General features: G+C 40.9%; 1 pseudogene; it reads right to left on the bottom strand.

The window, feature by feature from the left end:
* Positions 1-10,684: 10,684 nt before the first annotated feature.
* Positions 10,685-20,948, bottom strand: LOC104149706 (annexin A1-like; annotated as a pseudogene).
* Between the last annotated feature and the right edge of the window lie 438 nt (positions 20,949-21,386).

The raw sequence follows: 21,386 nt of genomic DNA, 5'->3' as shown, positions 1-21,386 counted from the left end.
AAATCAGAAGCATTTATTTGTTGAATATTCCATAGTAGTTGAAATTTTAGTTAAAAATTTAATGTGAAACATATACAAAAATAAAAAAAAATCTAATCATCCTCAGCATCAAACAAGGATGACTCCACAAAGAAAATGTGAGTTTGCTACCCAGCCATCTTTATTTTGCCTGTAAAATAGCAGAAGAAAGTTTACAATTCAGTTGAACTTTCTAAAGTCTGGCATAACCTCTCATGAGGCATATAAGAAATTTAAATTGTCAGTAGCTGAGAAGCTAAGTTCTAGCATAGATTAGAATATAGTAAGAGATGGAAGAAGAAAAAGAAATGTGTTGAATTTTCAAAACTGATAAAATGGAGCAGTGAGAGTCCCAACTTTTTGTTTCTAATGTTGCTTCTTACATTCATCAACAATTTGGAAAAATCAAATGGCCATTTCTGATAGCAACCCACAATCATTTAATGTAGTTAAGAAGGCAGGACTAAGAGGAGTTTGAAATGGACACAGCAAATTTAATTGAAGATGCAGGCTATTGCTGATAGAGTCACACAAACGCACATTAGACAGTACTAATTAACTGCAACTGTTCAGGAAACCTATATTAGTGTCACAGCAAACAATTTAATGAAAACCTCTGCATACTATGATCAAAGAACTAATAAGATCTAATTCCTGCCCCAATTTATCCAGACAAATTCAGAAACATCCTGATCCATTGATGTGTAAAGAATAGCATAGAAAATAACACTAAATATGGTGATGGTTGCCTTCTCTAGCTATGGTGAGTGATAACCAGTTTTGTAATATCTAAATTCCTTACAGTCAGTGTGTTTAGTCTATCTACATTTGGTATTGCTGAACAAAGTAAGTACCCTAATAGATGGAGAGACAAGAAATTGAAAAATTAAAGCCCAGATTTTCAAAGACTTTTGGGGGCACCTTGTTCCAATGATTTTTACCAAAATAGAAGCATATAATGACAGCAAAAAGCAACTGAAAACATTCAGCCCAAGTCACCTTTGGAATGAGGATGAAATGAATTAGTTTCATTTCTAAAAGCAGCTTGGCCTCTCTTCTCCTTACCCTCAGCAAATGCACAGGGCTGGTTAGCTGTATCACCTTGCCATAACACCTTCTGTTATGGTAACTATTAGAAGCTCATTCTGGCTCTCTTATTCCCACTGTTGCCCAAATCTGCTGAAAAATAATCTCATGATCAGCTCTACTCAGCCTCCTTTGTATCACAGGAGACAGAAAGACAGACCATCAAGTTGGTGAGTCTCTTTCAAGAGCGGGGTTTGACATAAGCAAGCACTTTTCCACTACAGAAGTAGAATTACACCCATGTACGTTTGGCGCACAACTTTTTGTGTATTCCACAGTAGTTCTCTGTCTCAGTGCTCTGAGAAACCTCTGTCTGTATCTCTATTAAGAACTCATCACTTACTTAGTCCTAGTTTGCCTTTTTCCCCTCTTCTTTCCTTCTGAAGCCAGAACTCTAAAAAAGAGATACTGAAAAAGTTAAGTTCCATTTTCCATAATAAGCTCAATTGTTTCAGTTCTTTCTTACCACTCAGACTGCCTGGAAAGTAATGTCTGAATAAGATCTCTGTCTGACTGAGGCTGAATTTCAGCTGTAATGACATTTCCTTGTCCTTGTTCTTAACTTACTCACAAGGTGGCACCAGAGCTCAAAAGGTGAGAAACGCCATTTGGAAACTCCAGAGGCCTTTTTCTAGCTTCCTGCATATTTATCATTTGTTTCATCAGGGCAAAGCCAAAAGGACCACAAGAGCATTCACAGTGATAGAGAAACAGGAGAACCTGTCCCAGCCAGTGCAGAATATAGCCAAATGGAAAGAAGAAATAAGCTAAATGTGATGTATTTTTCATTTCCAGAGCCATTTATCAAGCAGTAATGAAAGAATTAGTGCTATTTGAAAGAATGGTTTACCAATGTTTTCTAGCTGATCAAAAATCCAAATCCCTTAACAAAACTTTTACTGTCCTGCATCACTGGAGGTGGAGGGTGATTCCCTCCCTCATTTACATGGTTGCTTTGAAGCTGTGTCCTCAGAGTACGTTCATGCTTATAGGCTAGAAATCTACCATGATGAAAAAAACTACATTTTAATCCTCTTGTTGTTTTTCTTCCCATCCCTTGGTCCCCCTCCTCTCCCACTTTGAAATTACACAGAAGCAAGGAAGGCTTTTGATAAATTTCACTATAGCCTTTGCCGTAACATATTTCCTGATCTTTCCTTTTCTCTTGATTTCCCTCACCTCTCCTTCATAAGTTTTAAGTAGCTGGATGGCCCAAATTCTTCCTCCAAGGTGGAAGATAGCTGGGCTATCACTCCTTCAGCAGACTAAGCTGATTGATAAAAAATAAGCCATCATACTTCAATCCTAATATATGTACTTTCAAGAGAGCACATCTGATTGATTGCCTCCAAAACATAGCAGCCTCTGCTTTCTTTCTATATCATGTTCAAACTTGATTAAATCACAGAATCACAGAATCGTTTAGGTTGGAAGGGACCTCTGGAGATCATCTAGTCCAACCTCCCTGCTCAAGCAGGGTCACCTAGAGCATATTTCCCAGGATCACATCCAGACAGGTTTTGAATATCTCCAGGGAAGGAGACTCCACAACCTCTCTGGGCAACCTGTTCCAATGCTCTGTCACCCTCACAGTGAAGAAGTTTTTTCTCAGGTTCAGATGGAACTTCCTGTGGTTAAGTTTCTGCCCATTGCCTCTTGTCCTGTTGCTGGGCACCACGGAGAAGAGTCTGGCCTCATCCTCTTGACACCGTCCCTTCAGATACTTGTACACATTTATGAGATCCCCTCTCAATCTTCTCTTCTCAAGGCTGAACAGGCCCAGCTCTTGCAGTCTTTCTTCATAGGAGAGGTGCTCCAGCCCTCTAATCATCTTTGTAGCCCTCCGCTAGACTCTCTCCAGGAGTGCCATGTCTCTCTTGTACTGGGGAGCCCAGCACTGGACACAGGACTCCAGGTGAGGCCTCCCCAGGGCTGAGTAGAGGGGCAGGATCACCTCCCTCGACCTGCTGGCAACACTCTGCCTCATGCACCCCAGGATACCATTGGCCTTCTTGGCCACAAGGGCACACTGCTGGCTCATGTTTAACTTGTTGTCCACCAGGACTCCCAGGTCCTTCTCTGCAGAGCTGCTCTCCAGCAGGTCAGTCCCCAGCCTGTCCTGGTGCATGGGATTATTCCTGCCTAGGTGCAGGACCTTGCACTTGCCTTTGTTGAACTTCAGGAGGTTCCTCTCCGCCCACCTCTCCAGCCTGTCCAGGTCCCTCTGAATGGCAGCACAGTCTTCTGGTGTGTTAGCCTCTCCCCCCAGTTTAGTATCATCAGCAAACTTGCTGAGGGTGCACTCTGTCCCTTCCTCCAGGTCACTGATGAATATATTGAACAAGACTGGACCCAGGACTGACCCCTGGGGGACACCACTAGCCACAGGCCTCCAACTTGACTCTGCGCCATTCACCACAACCCTCTGAGCTCGGCCATCCAGCCAGTTCTCAATCCATCTCACTGTCCACTCGTCTAGCCCACACTTCCTGAGCTTACCTAGGAGGATGTGATGGGAGACAGTGTCAAAAGCCTTGCTGAAGTCCAGGTAGACAACATCCACTGCTCTGCCCTCATCTACCCAGCCAGTCATTCCGTCATAGAAGGCTATCAGATTGGTCAAGCATGATTTCCCTTTGGTGAATCCATGCTGACTACTCCTGATCACCTTCCTGTCCTCCACATGCTTAGAGATGGCCTCCAGGATGAGCTGTTCCATCACCTTTCCAGGGATGGAGGGGAGGCTGACTGGACTGTAGTTCCCTGGCTCCCCCTTCTCACCCTTTTTGAAGGCTGGAGTGACCTTGGCTTTCTTCCAGCCCTCAGGCACCTCTCCTGATCTCCAGGACCTTCCAAAGATGATGGAGAGTGGCCTAGCGATAACATCCGCCAGCTCCCTCAGCACTCATGGGTGCATCCCATCAGGGAACCATGGATTTATGGATGTCAACTTTGGACAAAAGATCTCTAACCTGATCCTCCTCCACCAAGGGAGAGTCTTCCTTTCTCCAGCCTTCCTCTCTTGTCTCCAAGGTCTGGAATTCCTGAGGACCGGCCTTAGCAGTGAAGACGGAAGCAAAGAAGGCATTCAACAACTCTGCCTTCTCTGTATCCTTTGTCACCAGGGCACCCGCCCCATTCAGCAGCGGTTTCCATAGTTTTCCTTTTGCTATTGATGTATTTGAAGAAGGCCTTCTTGTTGTCCTTGACATCCCTTGCCAGATTTAATTCCAGCTGGGTCTTAGCCTTCCTTGTCGCATCCCTGCACGCTCTGACAACGTCCCTGTATTCCTCCCAAGTGGCCTGTCCCCTTTTCCACATCCTGTACACTTCCTTCTTCTGCTGGAGTTTTGCCAGGAGTTCCTTGCTCATCCATGCAGGTCTCCTGCCCACTTTGCTGGACTTCTTCCTCAGAGGGATGCACTGATCCTGAGCCTGGAGGAAGTGATGCTTGAATATTAACCAGCTCTCCTGGACCCCTCTTCCTTCTAGGGCCCTACCCCATGAGATTCCTCCAAGTGGGTCCCTGAAGAGGCCCAAGTCTGCTCTCCTGAAGTCCAGGGTTGCAATCCTACTTATTGCCCTGCTCCCTCCTCCCAGGATCCTGAACTCCACCATCTCATGGTCACTGCAGCCAAGGCTGCCCCCAACCTTCACATCTCCAACTAGACCTTCTTTGTTTGTTAGTACAAGGTCTAGCATTGCACCTCTCCTCGTTGGCGTCTCCACCACCTGAGTCAAGAAATTATCATCAATGCTTTGCAGGAACCTCTTTGACTGTTTGTGCCTAGCTGTGCTGTCTTCCCAGCAGATGTCAGGGTGGTTCAAGTCTCCCATGAGAACCAGGGCCTGTGATCGTGAGGCTACTTCCAGCTGTCGGTAGAAGGCCTCATCGATGACTTCCTCCTGGTCAGGTGGCCTGTAGTAAACCCCCACAACAGTGTCACCCATGTTACCCTGCCCTTTAATCCTTACCCATAGGCTCTCAACTTGCTCTTCATCCACCCCGAGGCAGAGCTCCATACATTCTAGCTGCTCCCTCACATAAAGAGCAACTCCACCACCTCGCCTTCCTGGCCTGTCTTTCCTAAAAAGCACATAGCCATCCATGGCAGCATTCCAGTCATGTGAACTATCCCACCATGTCTCTGTCACTGCAATGAGATCATGGCCCTGCGACCGCACACAGATCTCTAACTCTTCCTGTTTATTCCCCATGCTGCGTGCATTGGTATACAGGCATTTCAGAGAGCCAGTCAAGCATGCAAGCTTCCCAGGAGAGGTGCAAGAGGATCCTCCATAGCCATGTTTCATGCTGTCTCCCCTGGCTGTATGCACCCGCTGGAGGCATCCTGACTTGAGCGGTGTTTTACTGACTCTCCTGCCACTATACCACTCCCCTTCCCCCATCTTGCCTAGTTTAAAGCCCTCCTTACCAGGCTGGCCAACCTGCTGGCAAAGACATGCGTGCCCCTCTTGGTAAGGTGGATCCCATCGCTCCCCATCAGCTGTTGATCTTCAAACAGGGTCCCATGGTCATAGAAACCAAAGCCCTGTTGCCAACACCAGCGGCGCAGCCAGCGGTTAACTTGGAAAACTCGTCTACTCCTCCTCCTGTCCTTTCCCCTCACAGGCAAGATTGAGGAGAAAACGACCTGGGCTCCCAGACCCTTGACCACCATTCCCAGAGCTCTGAAGTCCTGTTTGATGGTTTCCAGTTTGCCTTTCGTGTCGTTAGCACCCACATGGAAGAGCAGCAGAGGGTAGTAGTCCGATGCGTGGACAAGCCTTGGCAGTCTTTCCACGACATCTCTTATTCGAGCCCCTGGCAGGCAGCAAACCTCTCTGGACAAGAGGTCAGGTCGGCAGAGAGGTGCCTCTGTCCCCTGCAGCAGGGAGTCACCCACAACAATCACTCGCCGCTTCTTCCGGGGGTTCCTGCACGGCACAGGGTCTGCCAGGCCAGTTGCCTCCCTTGGAGCCATGCCCAGCCTCTCCTCAGCTTGGAGGGCACTAAACTTGTTCTTCAAGGGTAACCTTGAGGAGGGGCAAGAGCCTTTCTCCTTCTACGAGAGGTCACCAGCTTCCAGCCCTCTTCAACAGCGTTATGATGCACCTTTACACATGGTGCTGAGCCCTCTGACAACTCCGCTGCAGTGGGGGCTGGGGACTCCTGGAGCTGAACAGTCTCCGAGAACGCCCTGTCAATCTCCCGCTCATCCTCTCGGATGCTACACAGCCTACTAACCTCCTCCCATAACTCCTTTACCTGGTGACGCAACTGGTCAACCACAGCACACCTCACACAGGAGAGCTGACTGTCAGCCCAGGCCTCACGGAGAGGCCCCAGGCACTCCCTGCAGCCTGACACCTGCAGAGCTGCATCTGCTGTCTGAGGGTCTGTCTGGGTTGAAGCCTCAGACACAGCCGATGCAGCACCTCCAGCAGCCACTGGGGAACGTGCTCTGCGGCGTGTCATGACCATGCCCCGGGGAAGGACACACCACTGTGCAAAATGGAGAGGTGCCTTCTTTGCCTTCTGGCACCCCTTCTGCACAAACTGCTGCATCTGTTCACTGCCTCTGTTGGCTGCACTCTAGGCCTGGCTCTTATATAGGCCCCTGCCTAGCAGTGACTCACAAGGGTGCTTGACCCACCCAATCAGGAGCCACCTGAAACAAAAGCCCCAACTCCCTCTGACCAGGGCAGCCCAGAGAGCTCCTTAGCAGCAGCCCCACCTAGCTAGGACTTCCCAGGAGAAGTTAAGTCAAGGCGCCCTGCAGTAGTCCTTGCCCAGCTCTCCCTTCCTGCTAGCAGCAAGCACCGTCTAGTTCCTCGGGGGTCCCCAGAAAGTCTCCACAACTCCCAACAAGGCCGCAAAAGGCCCAGGCAGAGCCCAGACACTGCTGCGCAAACTGCTGCGTCTGTTCGCTGCCTCTGTTGGCTGCGCTCAAGGCAAGGCTTAAAGGCTTCATTATTTTTATAGGCTGTTATGAATGACTTTCCCCACCTCAGAAGAGGGATTATGAAATACATACATTGTATTTCACTAAAATAGCGGTGAAAATGCCAGTACGCTGACAACACCTGAGCAAGCCTCCACCCTGAGAACCTCAATGCTGTATAGTTATTCACAGCCTAAATACACTTAAATTGGTGTGGTGCAATTTTTGTTTGTTTTTGAGAGAAATTTAGAAAGATTTGACAATATCTTTTCTTTTCTCTTATTTTTCCTTGTGCTAGCACTTAGTTCCTAATATTGATTAGGAAAATAGCTGCAGAAAATGTGCGAACATCCCTCCTTGGTAGACTTCTGGAGACTAATCCCATGCCTAAAGCTTAACACAGAAAACAGCATCCTGTTGAATTGAGTCTTTAGAAAATTACATTTCAAACTCACTTGCAGTGAGTGAGTTTATGTGATGTTCTGTCCTTTACTAAGCAGAAAGATAAAACCAAATAAGATCCAGCAGTGATGCAGCTGCTCTTAAAAATATTCTGACTAGGGTGGCTTATGTTTAGAGCTTCTCTTACTCATTGCTCTGTTGATGCTCTTATTAATTTGTATAGAAAAAACTGTCATATCCTGCAGAATAGTCCCTTAGGACAAGGATTGTCCTTCTTAATGCCAGGAAACCACCTAGCCAGTAGGTGTTGCTACAACTGAAACCCATAAATTTTAAGTTTAGAAATAGCCTCCCCTTCCATCCATACCACCAGTGATCCCTCTGGAAATGAAACAGATGGTGCAATCACTCTATTCCATAAATATTAACCTAAGTCCTGTTTTTCATAGTACTTGAAAAAGTTTCTGAACCGTAATAGTTGGCTGCTAATCTCCCCTGGAAATAAGGAGTGGCCTAAACACATCATAATATTGAAAACACTTGCAAAATGGCCATGTGGGCAGAACTTATTTGCTCTTAAAATAATATTTTGAGAATTAGTCTTTACTAGAGCATGCATTTATGTGAAAGTTGTACCCTCTCTTTACTGAACCATGTGCCTCTCAGACAGCAGTGAAGGGCAAGGAGGACTTGGCTGGACTGTGGTGGCAGTAAACCTGTGACTCCCCATTGACACAGCGCTACACAGACCTCCAGCAATCCCTCCTCCTTTTAAGCACAAGCACATTTGTAATGGAACAGTGATTACAGTAAGTGGAAATAGACACAAACATAGTACAATCAAGGTGGAGCTACTCTTGCCTCTAGCAAGGAGACATAAAATCCTAGTAAGATATCTTAAAATTAGGCAGGCTGTTAGGAATGCAGTAATGTACTGTATTCATTTCCTTCTGTTGCTAAGTCCTGCAAAACAATCATTTTTTCTATTATTAGTATGTTAGACTTCATATCATTTCCTCATTTACTGCAAATGAGAAATCCAGGTACTCATTTGCATTTCAAAGTTGAATAGTTAGGCAGGGCTCTCAAAGAGAACATGCTGCTGCTGAGCCACTCTTGAAGTCAGCAAAAAAGTCAGAAATGAGTCCACTAAAAATACAAATTTTCTAACATTCCTAAAACTTTAATAGGAAGTCTTTTTTAAAGATCTACAATGGCTTTTTTGTAGGGGGAGGTGGATTTTTGCATCTTTTGGCTTCCCCAGTGAACACAATTTTTGAAATACAGTTATTTCCTATATCGATGGAATCAGATTCTTTCCCTTTAAATAACTATAGCATCTCTCAATTTCACAATGACTACAAAAGTTGAAGCAAGAAGTGTTTCCCTATTTGGTCTCATGAAGTACTTGTTACAAGTTAACTAGTTATGACCCATTCACAGAGTGCAGGTCTGCTCTGTTTTTCCACTTGTCCAAGGGTCAGCCAGCAACATAGGTAGTATCTCAAAATCCATTGATTGAAGTTTTTTCACTTTTAATAGGCTGTTACCCATGTCAAAGAGGTTAGCAAAGCACATGTAATACTTGTGATTATTGGTACCAGATCAAAAAGAAACCACAATTGCAATTAATCATTCCCCACTACACATTTTGTTGTTTAGTGAGAAAGGAAGCAAGAGGATTCTGGCAAAAAAAACAAGATGTCTTCATTTCATATTCATGTTGAGACATTCCTTTCAATCAGCCTTTACCTTACTGTCACAACCAAACTTTCCTACCCATCATTACATGGGTTAGAGGATTGGGGTAGTGAATCCTCCAGCTATCTGCCTTTTGAGAACATGCTTCTATTGCTAGTGCCACACTCAAAACATGCAGGGTATTTTTTTGTTTTGTTTTGTCTGAGGCTTGTCATTTCATCAAACAGACCTCCCAGCACACAATCTTTGTGCATATGTTTGTTGGTTTGTTTTGTTTTTCCTTTTTAATTGATGACTATCACGTACCTGTCCCATAAACTACTTTGGCCTGAATCTCTCTCTTCCACTTACTCTATGAGGACAATATGGATTATCAACAGAGTAAACTATGGTAGCCTGAGCATATAGCTCTTGGAAAATAAGTTGGGGTAGATAAAAACCTGGCCCTGTGGAAGGCAAATAGGAGTTTTCCCTCCAGCTCCAGTAAGGCCAAGATACAATCCCACGTTTTTTCTAGAATAGGACGTCACCTTTTCCAAAGGCCTAGTTTCGTTATCCTAGGCCATGCCAATATGAAACGCAGAGGGTCTGCGATCTTTAACACAAATAAGCCATGGTAAACTGATTTCCTAATAGCTTAGCATGCTATTGCTCAAATGAGCAGCTGATTGACGTCATTATAAAGACCAGCAACGTTTGCACATAAAGAAGAGCTGACAAGAAATGTTGAATCCCACCAGTGCACTTGGGGACTGCAATTAGCTCATTTGTACAGAGTCTAGCACAACGGGAACAGCAACCCCATGCACAAACCATGTCCACAACAGTAGCAGTGATAATAGTTTTTGCACTTTGCAGATACTATAAAAAAAATCATGCAACTCACCAGGAAAAAGATAAGGTCTTACATGGTCTATAAAGAGCTTTTTCAAATCATTTTATTTCTATGTACAGAGCAAGTCTCTTTATTCTGAAATTTAAATAACATCAAAAAAAGCCAGAGGTAGCATTAGTTTTTTCCATAAGGTTAGTATTTATTAACAAGTTACCTTCAGTTATTTTTCTAATATCTGGTTTACATGCACCTTAGCTGAAATGAAATGGAAAGGTTCAGCTATACTACATGAAGTTGTTACAGTCTTTGTTGATGACTTAAATTGTTTGCTGACGTTTCTCTCATACTGTATGCAGACAACTTGATATTAAATGCAGAAAAGTGACAAAGGACATATTAAGTCTCACATAGGTTTATTTTATTTTTAAAAGTGTATTTGCTTTACTTAGATGAAAACTTTACCTTTTCATGATTAATCAAGCAAATAGAAACTTAAGAGCATTCTTTGGCTTTGGATAAATAATGGTAGAGAGATATTAATGACATACAGAATAAAGATATCAAAAAATACATTCCAGGTTTTCCAGATAACACATGTGGACTAGGTACCACTCCAGAGAAACCTCAATGTATATAGCCCATATTTTATTTATAGACAGCTGAAGCAAAGATAAATATCCTCAGTAACAGGGCTGGAGTGCATCGGAAGAACATGAAACTTAGTTATCATTTCCACATAGAGCCATGAGGATGTTTTCATAATCTCCTTTCAGTTCATCCTGTCAGTTTAAGTTTAAAAAAAAAATTGTTAGGGTAATTGTCTCAAGTGAAACCAATTTCACTAAGCATTCAGTACACATGTACTAAACATTAGTCCTTCACCTAAATAAATTAACCACTTGATAACACAAATGTGTTATTCACAGGCTGAACTTGAACTGAGTACCTTCACTAAAGTTGAACTATTCATGCCACATAGAAATAAACACATACATTTCCAGATTGGAGCCAAGGTAGACAAGGCCAACAAAAAAAAACTGATAGGCCTTATTGCATAAATAAAGAAGTGAAGCACAGAAGACTATCTGTCCAGGAGCTTAAGCTTTCCTTCAGTAAAGTGGAAATGCCTCCCTTGACCAGTGATATCTAATGTTCATTAATATTAAAACACTCTACAGAATCAAAGAACAGGTGGAGTTGGAAGGGACCTCTAGAGATCATCTGGTCCAACCCCCCTGCTCAAGCAGGGTAACATATACACATTATATCTAAGATTATCTCAAACAGAGGTTAAGAATCATTCAGTGATACTGGATTCACCACAGAATCTCTTATTCAACTGAACATTTGCTCAAGTTTGAATCTACCTTGCAGAGACTTAAGAATTATATAGTGTAGCCAAGTAAGGCTTCAAGCCATTTGGACACAATCATCACTTTGGACCAAGATGAGGTGATGTAATTACATCCCAGATGACAGCTCACCTACAGTCATGAGGGAAGAATATAAATTACCTTTGCTACTTAACTGGAAAAGTAGCAAACATTAGCAAAAATCAATAGGGTGCTTTAGTGTATGTAGGGAGTATATTTCTGCTCCAATCAAGACCTTTTCTTTAGTGTTGTCTACTAGCTTCCACAAAGCTGCTTTACAAGTTTAGCTTTCTAATTGTATATCACCGGTTTAAATTTTCTAGAAAATACATTGGGTGGCCTGTACCCTTTCATAAGGTATTTTTGTTGGTGTAACTTATTTATTTAAATGACCTGGAAAGCAGGACAAATAAATGTCAAATTAAAAAGGTATTTTCATGAGTACTTCAGAGAGCCAGAGACACCAAATATCTCCCATAGAGCTGCTGGTACGATCATCACCACTCTTCTGCCAATGTACCTTATACCTATACAAACATAGGCATTAGGGCATAGCATAGTCTCCAATCAACACTCGGCCTCTACTGTAAGATGACATCCTGAGACATGTACCACAAATAGCCAATTGCTACAGGTTTTGTGATGAAAATGTTCTCCCCAGAGAATGAATTAGTTCTACCAGGACATGGACCACTGAGAACATTATAGCTACAATGAGGTACTCGGGATGAACTGGTGACTGAGGAGGAGAAGAGTTAACAAACCCCTTACTGGTCCTCCTGAATCATCCAGTTATTTTCCACTTCATAGTTCACCTGGGAGAAAACCTACCATAACAGCTTGGCAGAAAGAGATGCCATACAGTCTCTTGTAATAGCCTTTGATTTCATTCACATCCACGTCAGAACGTGAAACCACAATTCTGATGAGTGTTTTGTGCCATGTCCCAGAGTCCTGTTAAAAGCAAAAAATGAGGCTACTTAAGTGACTGAAATGTCTTTTTAAATCAAGGTTGTGTGTGTTAATCCATCACCCCTATCTGTGGGAGTACAGGGTCCAGACCCTATTCCTTTACCATCTCTGCTCCTCTCATATCCCCCTTTCTGTTCCCAACCAACACAAATTCACTGATCACAAGCTACCTCTACCAGCAGCGGACCTTGGATTTCCGTTTTACAGCAGCTGCTTCCAGAAAAGAGGTAGGTCCTTCACTGTGCTTGCCTGACAACAAAGACAACCTATACTTCACTGTTTAAAAAAAAAAAAGTACAATGAACTCCATTTTCATAATGATATGCTTAGTTTTTCATGTCCTGCTCCTAATTAAGTCACAGGAGTTACATAAATTCATATATACTAGAATTGGGTAATACCCTTGTTTCACGAGCTCAGACTACATCACTCAACTCACATTCCCAATTTGTCATAAGGACCTCAAATCTCTAGTCAAAGACTAGGCTCATTTGGGGTCTCCACTACCCCAGTTCTGGAATTGCTTTCTCATTTATCATTAATATTTTTGTGGATTCATAAAAAAAAGTTTCAATTACCTTTCAGTCACTGTCTAGAGTAACAGATATGTGCATGAATGTGCAGATGCCTTCCTGAATACACTATAGCAAACAGATAGCTCCTCCCATGGAAGAAGACTCAGAGGTTTCAAAGAAAGGAAAAGAGTAAGATAAATATACCGAATTTCTTTCTGCAGTCCTTTTTTCCTCACACAAAGAACTTAAGAGAGTTCTTGTCCAGGTTGTTATTTTTCAGCTTACAAAGCACCCCTTGCCCACAAACAGAAGTTCTTGGTTGAGGTTACCTTTATTGCCAAGTAGAGTTTTTCAGCAAAGAAAGCTGTTTTGCTCGTGGCACACTTCACTGTAATGAAACAGTGAGATAAGGTCACATCTGACATATATGTAACAAGTAACAAAAAGCAAAAAAGTCTGGAAAGATAACACTTTAAAAGCAGTCTCTGTGCACCTATTTATCTACTTCTTTTTTTACCTATCTTCAAAATATGAGAGAAGCGACAGTTCCTTTCCCCACTCTGTTTATTCAGAAAGTAATTCAGTCAGAGATGAATACTCTAGTTACAGTAAAGACAGGACTGTACTACATAGCCACAAAGTAAAGAAAGATGTTGCAAGGATAAGAATGTGAAAGCATTTGTTTTCTCTACAGCAGAGCCGGGGGTTATGATCTGATGTTTTGTAAACCAAATTATATTAACTACTTCCCACCCACCTATGATATTAAGAGGGATCTGATAGGACTCATTTTTGTATCCAAAGTATGCCTACCAAAGTTAAGCTGAAGAGCATCATCCATAAATACTGATGCTTCCTGGTGTCACTGGTGTGCAGGCAACAGGCCAAATTCATAATACCTCAGAGGAGGGCAACAACAACCTCTGCCACTGGGCTAGATCAAGGTATTACCCTTGCCCTCTGCCCCTTGTCCTTCCCCTAAATAATGCCATGCACCTGCCATTGGTATCTGCCATTGACCATGACACAAAAGCTGAGAACAGTCTGACTCTTGATTCCATCCCTGGTCCACTGATAACAGTGATTTAAGTGGATCACTGGCTCACTCATTTTGTTATCATTTATACTGTTCATGGGGAACAGTAATGTTAAAGATCTTAATATATAGCTTTATCATGAACCTTTACCAAGAATACCTTCTTGAACAAAACCTCAGAAGGGAAACTGTCATACTTTTATTCATCATGTATCATAAATGTCTTTGAAAAACTAAATTTAGAGGAAGACTCCTCAAGAAATAAAACCAAAACAACATGTCCAAAACTATAGAATCTTTGATGCAAACAGTCCCTGTTCTTACAGGTCTTTTTTGCATAGTGACTTCCTGCAGAAATTTTTCTCTGTCCATGACATGTCTATTCTCCTTATAAAACCCTTCTATATGTCAGGAGATATATTTCTATTCATTCATCAACTTTAACTGACTTTAAATAACTCAGTTAAGTCACTGTGTTCAGACCAGATTTTCCCAGACTAGATTTTATCTAGCAAGCTTCTCAATGAAGCTGGATAAAACCAGGATGGTTTCCTATTATAGAGAGTATGCAAGAAGTAAAAAAATGTTTTTTCTTATGGTCAATATATATTCTGGGTTACTATCTGCAGAACCACTTACCAAGGGCAGTGAGGCAGTTCTCAATATCACCCTTCAGCTTCAAATCCAGTACCTTGTTCATGTCATGCTGGCTGTATTTGGTGTACTTAAGAGTCTGCAATGCAGCAGAAATGGTGAAATGGAACATTCACAGCCAGGCACAGCTTGTAATCACAAGCAAGTGAAACGAAGAAACTGCAGAGTACCAAGTATGATCTTACCCTGGCATCGTTGTCAGCAAGTTCATCATTCACATGAGGATCTTCACTTTGGTCAGCCTTAATAAATAAATAAATGAAAATTCACCATTTCTCATTATCATTCAGTTCATCAAAACCCAGTATTCTAGAGTTCTGGCCTGCCGTTCTGGTACATGCTTAATACTGCAGAACTTTAACAGGCACAGTTTTGTCGATTCTGTGACTGAAGCTGAAGTGTTCGTTAATCAATTAGAGCTCACATTTTTAAGGCCATTAGCACCTACTTTCTGAAATAGTACATCAAAACCCATAGGAATTAGTGTTATTCAGTGTCAAGTTACATATCTCAGAAGCTACTGGTGAACTTCTACAATGAACTTCTTTCAAGGTCATTTAAAAGCAAAATTGCAAAACAGAACTATACACATGGGCATATCAACAAACTATCTGGCGTGCATGTAGAAGCTTCACACACATACTCAGCAATCATGGAATCCAATATTCATTGCATTTCCAAAGAGTCTTTTCATAGCAGCTTTGGTGTTTAAACTGAACTGCTTTTGAGCATCAATTCACAGAATACTTTGTCTACTTGTTAGCTCCCACCATCCCACTATACTTAGTACTAGAAATATATCTTAACAGCTAACCAAAAAGTTTATTTCTCTACTTATAAGCATCGCTTTTTTCTACCTCCAGTCAACTGATATGACATTATTTCTATTGTTTTTTTAAATGCTTACAGTCACCACAAAAAAGAATTAAAAGTAGATTTGATAAACAGTAACAAATATCACATTTTTTTAATGTTCTTGAATAAAATCTCCTTATGGCTTTTTTTAACAACTTTATATGGTCTAAGATGTGTAAGTAAAAAATAAAGCAAGGAAATAAATATTACTTAAATTCTTATTTATTGTATATCTTTTCTTAACATAGCCTTGACAACATTAATTGTTAGTATTGGCAACATCAATGAAAACAGTTAAACACAACATACCTTGGCTAGAGCAACCAAAGCCTTCTGAAACTCTCCAGCTGTCAGAGATAATGTCTTGTATCAGATCTCTCTTCAGCACTGAAATCAAATGATAACTTTAAAACAAACTGTGGATCCATTATCATCTCTATCATTTTTCCTTTCTTTTCTTAATTTCTTACTTAAATATGCCTGTTGGAACTGCAGTTTTCTTCATTTCTCTCATTTAGTTTTGAGAGAATGAGTATTTTTTGTAACATGCTCTCTCATTTCTGAGATGTGCTATGAAACTGGAGGTCAGATCCAAAATCTGCTTAAACAGTCATTCTGAAGGGTCTTGGGGGTGGGCCGATCTTGGGCTCTTGCTTGTGAAATACAAAAAAAGCTTGAAACTTTTTGTATCCCATTTGTCTTTCATTTTTATTTCTGACTATTCTAAATAGCACTGAACTATATCCAACAGGGCTCAAAACTCTTCTGAAAAACTGAATTATAAATTTGGGCTTCTAACTGAGACACATTGAATGGAAATTTCTTGGAAACATTAGCCCATAATCTCAGAAAACATGAGATTTAATTAGACAACACAGACTGTACTAAACTCTACATAAGTGAGAGATGCCAGATTATGTTTTAGTTACTTCTTCAAATAATTTCCCCCTCTAGTTCCTGCAACTAATATGATCTGTGTTACTAACTCAATAAGCATTTTTTCAAGGCTAGTGAGCTCTTAAGAGGTCAGTCAGGGCTTAGTTAGGGGAGAGGAAAAACAGCTGGGTTTTGCTTGCATTCAAGAAAACATCTAAATGCATGTCCTGTTCCATGAAACATCAACACTTCTGGCTGGGATCATAGGCCTTTTCCATTTGCAGTGTGATCTCTTCGGGTCAGAAAAAAAGTCAGTATGGCCTCTCCTGCATCTCTTCCAATCTTACTCATAGCTTTACATGCCTCCTAAAATGTCATCTCAGTTTCTCCTATTGAGGAGTGAGGCTGTGAGCATAATGTGTCTGCTACAGAGTTCTGAGAAGACTTGCATGACCCACACTAGATTTTTTTAATGCCAGGTATTAAGTTTGCAGGGATCTGTTGGTTATGGCTGCTTAAAAAAAAAGTTATTGATAAAAAGAATGCAACTTTACAGAACAGGGCCTGTCCATTTTCTCCCAATGCTGCATACCATTAATATTTTTTTCCTTCTCTGAATTACCTTATTTGTAGTATCTGCTGGCTTCTCTGATCTCTGTTGTTTCTTGAGGCCAGAATCTCAATTAAGGTATTTTCATCAGTTCCAATCCCCTGTTGAAAAACGTTTGGATTTTTAACAATGTTATTTAATACAGCAAACTTAAAATGTAGAAGAACAGAAAGAAGATTAAAACGAGGGAGAAGGATCTGAAGATCCCACATGCAGCAAGACAGAAAAATGAAAAACATTTCTTCTTTCATATAATAGTCTTATTTCAACTCCCCTGGAATTAATTTTTTATCACATTGAACATCACTGGTACCCAAGAGAAGTGCTAAAATGATTGAGCAGTGTATATAGAAGATAGGAATTTGTAATCCATGAAGAAAAATACCCACCCTCCCTTTTTGTTTTTTCTTACTTTTAAGAAAACCCCTATGTAAACACTATGGGTTTCTACCACCACAGTAGCAACCAGTTTTCAGAAGGCAAAGAGAGCTTATTCTCATAAGAGAATAGCATTTGAAGTCAATCTCCTCCAACTTTGAAATTCAGCAGAGACTGCTATGTCTCATTCTTAGAACCTGCATTACCAGTACAGATTTATTTTACAAAATGGGAAGAAAATGAAGACAATATGCAAGCTTCAAAATGCAAGCCCAGTGTCATCTACAGGCCCTGAGAATTATTTACTTTTCTTTAGGGAATTTTTCCTAGAAAAGCTTTTGTCCAACCTTCATAGAGGCCCTTAATTCTTCAGCATCAAACTGAGCTGGAGTTTTCAGGAAAGCCACATCATCATCTTCTGGGTGACTTTTCAGAACTTTTTTCAAGGCTTCTTCCAGACTCTGTGAAAGGAAGAATGAAAAACAGTAAGCTAGCAAATGGTTAAAAGCTGCTGTTCAGCTACAATATAAAAATGAGTTTAACATCTGAAGAATCTTAGTCTACATCATTCCTTTAGCTACTAGACAGAATTGCAAAGACCTACATGAGAATTATAGATTGTCATCTTTCTGTTCATTAAAGTGTTAGGTTTTTTTCCAGTAAATATTCAGAGTGCTTTCATTCACCCATTTACAGCACTAGAAGCAGACTCAAAATAGGCTGTTAGTTTTTTTAAGAGAAGGTACTACTATATTGCTGTTATGATGTGCATTTAAGCAACTCAATCACCATATCTGGAGACTATTTTATGTGTTTATTGCCTAAAGGATATGGAAATTGTAGTGAAAACACTGTGGCATAATCTCATCCTATCCAAAACTGCAAGTCCTGAAGTTAAGAATAGATTGGGACTGTATTCCAATCTGACCTAAATTTAAGTTTAAAATAAATAAATAAATAAATAGATTTCTGGTTTATTCTGCCTGTAATCAGTAAACGATCAACAGTTTTTTGTTATATGAAGTTGCAGCCCCCTTCCCCACCAAATGTGTCTGTAGACAGTGGCTATAAGAGTGAGAAGGTCAATATATAACCCTGCTTTGTCAGGGTACCTAAGCCAATGAGGTTACTTCAGAAGCAAGCACTGTGTCCGTAGTCAGTTCTGTTCTGCTTTTGATGGTGTGCCAGGCACTAGGGTATCTAACAGCATTAGGCTCCCTGTGCCTTTGAAGTTACATTTTAATTTAGGCCTTGATAAAATATAATTGCAAGGCTGGAGCCTCCTCTATGGGAGAAGAGAGCTGTGAAAACTGCAAGTGAGGTTCCCTGAACAGAAACACAGGAAATCTAGGGTAAAATGAGATATTAGACTTGTTTTCTAAGTTGGCCCTTACAAGTCACTTAGAGTTACAAAACAAAGAACTCGGGGAGTCACTTTCCTAGGAACAAAGGCTCAGTAACTCTGGTATGCCAACTGTGCAATTATAATTTCAATTTAGAGTTACAAGTTCAACTGCAGAAAAAAAAAAAGTTTAGGGAAAAGTGCAGAGGAATTAAACTGTTATTTAGAAACATCCAGTAATTTCCAAGGTCCTCAGTTCCAGGAACTAGCAGTTTTGCCACTAGAACAAATAAGCACACTGCTCCCTGTGCATCTGTGGGTGCGAAACAAGACTATGGTCCTGCATCTTTCCTGTCCCATTCTGTATTCTATCAATACTTAAATATCCACAGAGAGATGCTGTGAAGTCTCCTTCTCTCCCCCTCCCTTTCTCCCAGCAGACTGGGAGGTGGTAGTGAGCTTTCTACATTCCCAGTGATTGATTTAAAAGGACCTTTAGGGCATTCAAAAACCTGCAGGGTCAGAATGTGGGATTTTTTCCCAAAAAAATAATGGCCACTGTGTCCAAAGACTCATCACTGGCAATGTAGCTTCAGTATACTATCACCTCTGTCACAGTTTTCATAAACTACAGAAGATAATTGCTGTAGCCTTTTGTTCTGGGAAGCTAAAGCTGTATGCACCAGACTTGGGCAACGCTGACATTTCAGGTGTACGTTCAAGGTGAACTTGGATATCCTTTACCTTTCTTTTCAACTGCTGATAGGCAGCTTTGATCTGCTGGTGCTGGGCATTTGTTCTTTTAGTCAAGATATCAATGATGGTGACTTCGTCCACACCTACGAGTAATGAAACAACATAATGTCTAATATATTGCAAATGTTTATAACAGTCTCTAGTGTGTTATTTAATCAAATCATCATTTTTATATTTTATTATCTGAAACGTGTCACATTTTGATTGTTTGACACATTGAAGTTTAACCAAAGGAAAAATTGCAATCATCTACTGACTTAGTGATGTAGCGAAGAAAGCTGATAAATAGGTTCCCATACAACAGAAACCTGTATTATTTGCCACAATTTCATATAAGAAAGCCTTGAAGTGTTCTGAGTGCTGAACCTACACTACAGCATAACTAAATAAAATAAACAGCATTAGATAGCATACTCATTTAACCTCAGCAAGTCAAAATGAAAAAGGTTTCAAATTACAGGCAAAGTGCCCAATGTGAATTTAAGAGAAGCATAATAGAAGCATATACTACAGTATCAGCATATCTACTACTTGCAGGTTTTTTTATGGAAATCAAATCAAAAAGCATTAGCTTGATGTGTCATAATATTCTTTTTGATTCTCTAGAAATTAAATTGTTATTACACTTCCTTCAACAAATTCAAGAACCTTAATGCAGTATTAAGGTCTGAAATTGTAATATAATGTCAGGTTATCAAAGAGTTGAGATTCCTTCCCAGGTGGCATAATTTTGATGTCTTACTAGGCTTTTAAAAGTGGTCACACCTCTCCTGCTTGCCATTGCCTCTGGCTCTGATATTTTATTCAGGGCTATTCTCAAAATTTCCTAAGGAAGAATCCTAATGTGGCAGGTTAAATATTTACTCCTCTTACCCTTTATGGTAATAGCTTTGTCCAAAGCATCATCATCAGCTGATGGATCGAAGTTAGGGTACGACTGGACTGGACAGCCACCTTTTGAACTTTTCTGCAGGAAAAAAAAAAGCTCATTCCAAAGAATATTTATGCAGGGAAGCAGTTTTATGTGCCTAAATAAACCCTGTATTCAGGATTGCCTATTATACCACTATCAGGGAATGAACTCTGAGTTTAGTAACTACACATAGCTAAACAGACCCAGTATGATATATGTATTGGTTTTACCTCCTTTTGCATCTCTTCTATTAAAGAGAAAGTAGCTCATATATTGTTTTGGGTCCCTGAGGACCTATTTCTCAGAATAAGGCAGCTTCCACAGGAAACTACTTCCTAACTTTAGACAATTATGTCCAAATTTTAAAGACTCTAAAACCACAATTAAATCCTGCAGGCACTGCCAGTAAAGTGCTACTAATATCCCTACTCATCTTATGCAAATTGACTGTACATCACATTAAGTGGCTTCTCAGCTGACTCACATCCAAAACTACAAGCACTTCTTGTATGCAAGATCTCAGAGAAGGGTTCAGGCCTGATCCTTGGAAGAAGCAAAGGAGAACTAGTTACCCAACTTCTTTGAAACATGAGACGTAAGCAACACCTTCTTCGTAGACATTACCTGCTGGCTGCCTTTGGTCAATCCATTCTCAGATGTTGGACACTCCCTAGGCAACATCTAAAGGGACCTGGGGATAATGAATTCCACTACATGACAGATTACTTGCCTTGACCTAAATCAACATTACAAAACAAGTTACCAGTAGGGCCTACAACCCAGCAGAACTATCTAACCAATGGCCTCCTCATTACCCTCTTTGACAGCGGCTAAAAAATGCTCTGAGATTCTTGGATGAAATATTTAAAGAAAATCCCACTTGGTGTGAAATATGGTAAGATCTTTTATAACACAACAGTAGTTTAGCTAAACTGTCTTAGAATCAGCTGTACTCTTTGTCTCATATTCAACAACCCACTATTAATTTGTTTTTTTGTTTTTTTTGTTTTTTTTTAATCTTTTGCCTCTTAAGGTAATTAGCACAAGACAAATGGCAAGGTCTTAGGGATACATTTTTCACATACAGCATTCTGTACTGAATTTGTGTACACTTGTAAT

Source organism: Struthio camelus, chromosome W (assembly GCF_040807025.1).
Source record: "Struthio camelus isolate bStrCam1 chromosome W, bStrCam1.hap1, whole genome shotgun sequence".
Lineage (NCBI taxonomy): Eukaryota > Metazoa > Chordata > Aves > Struthioniformes > Struthionidae > Struthio > Struthio camelus.
This window is presented reverse-complemented; position numbering and strand designations above follow the sequence as displayed.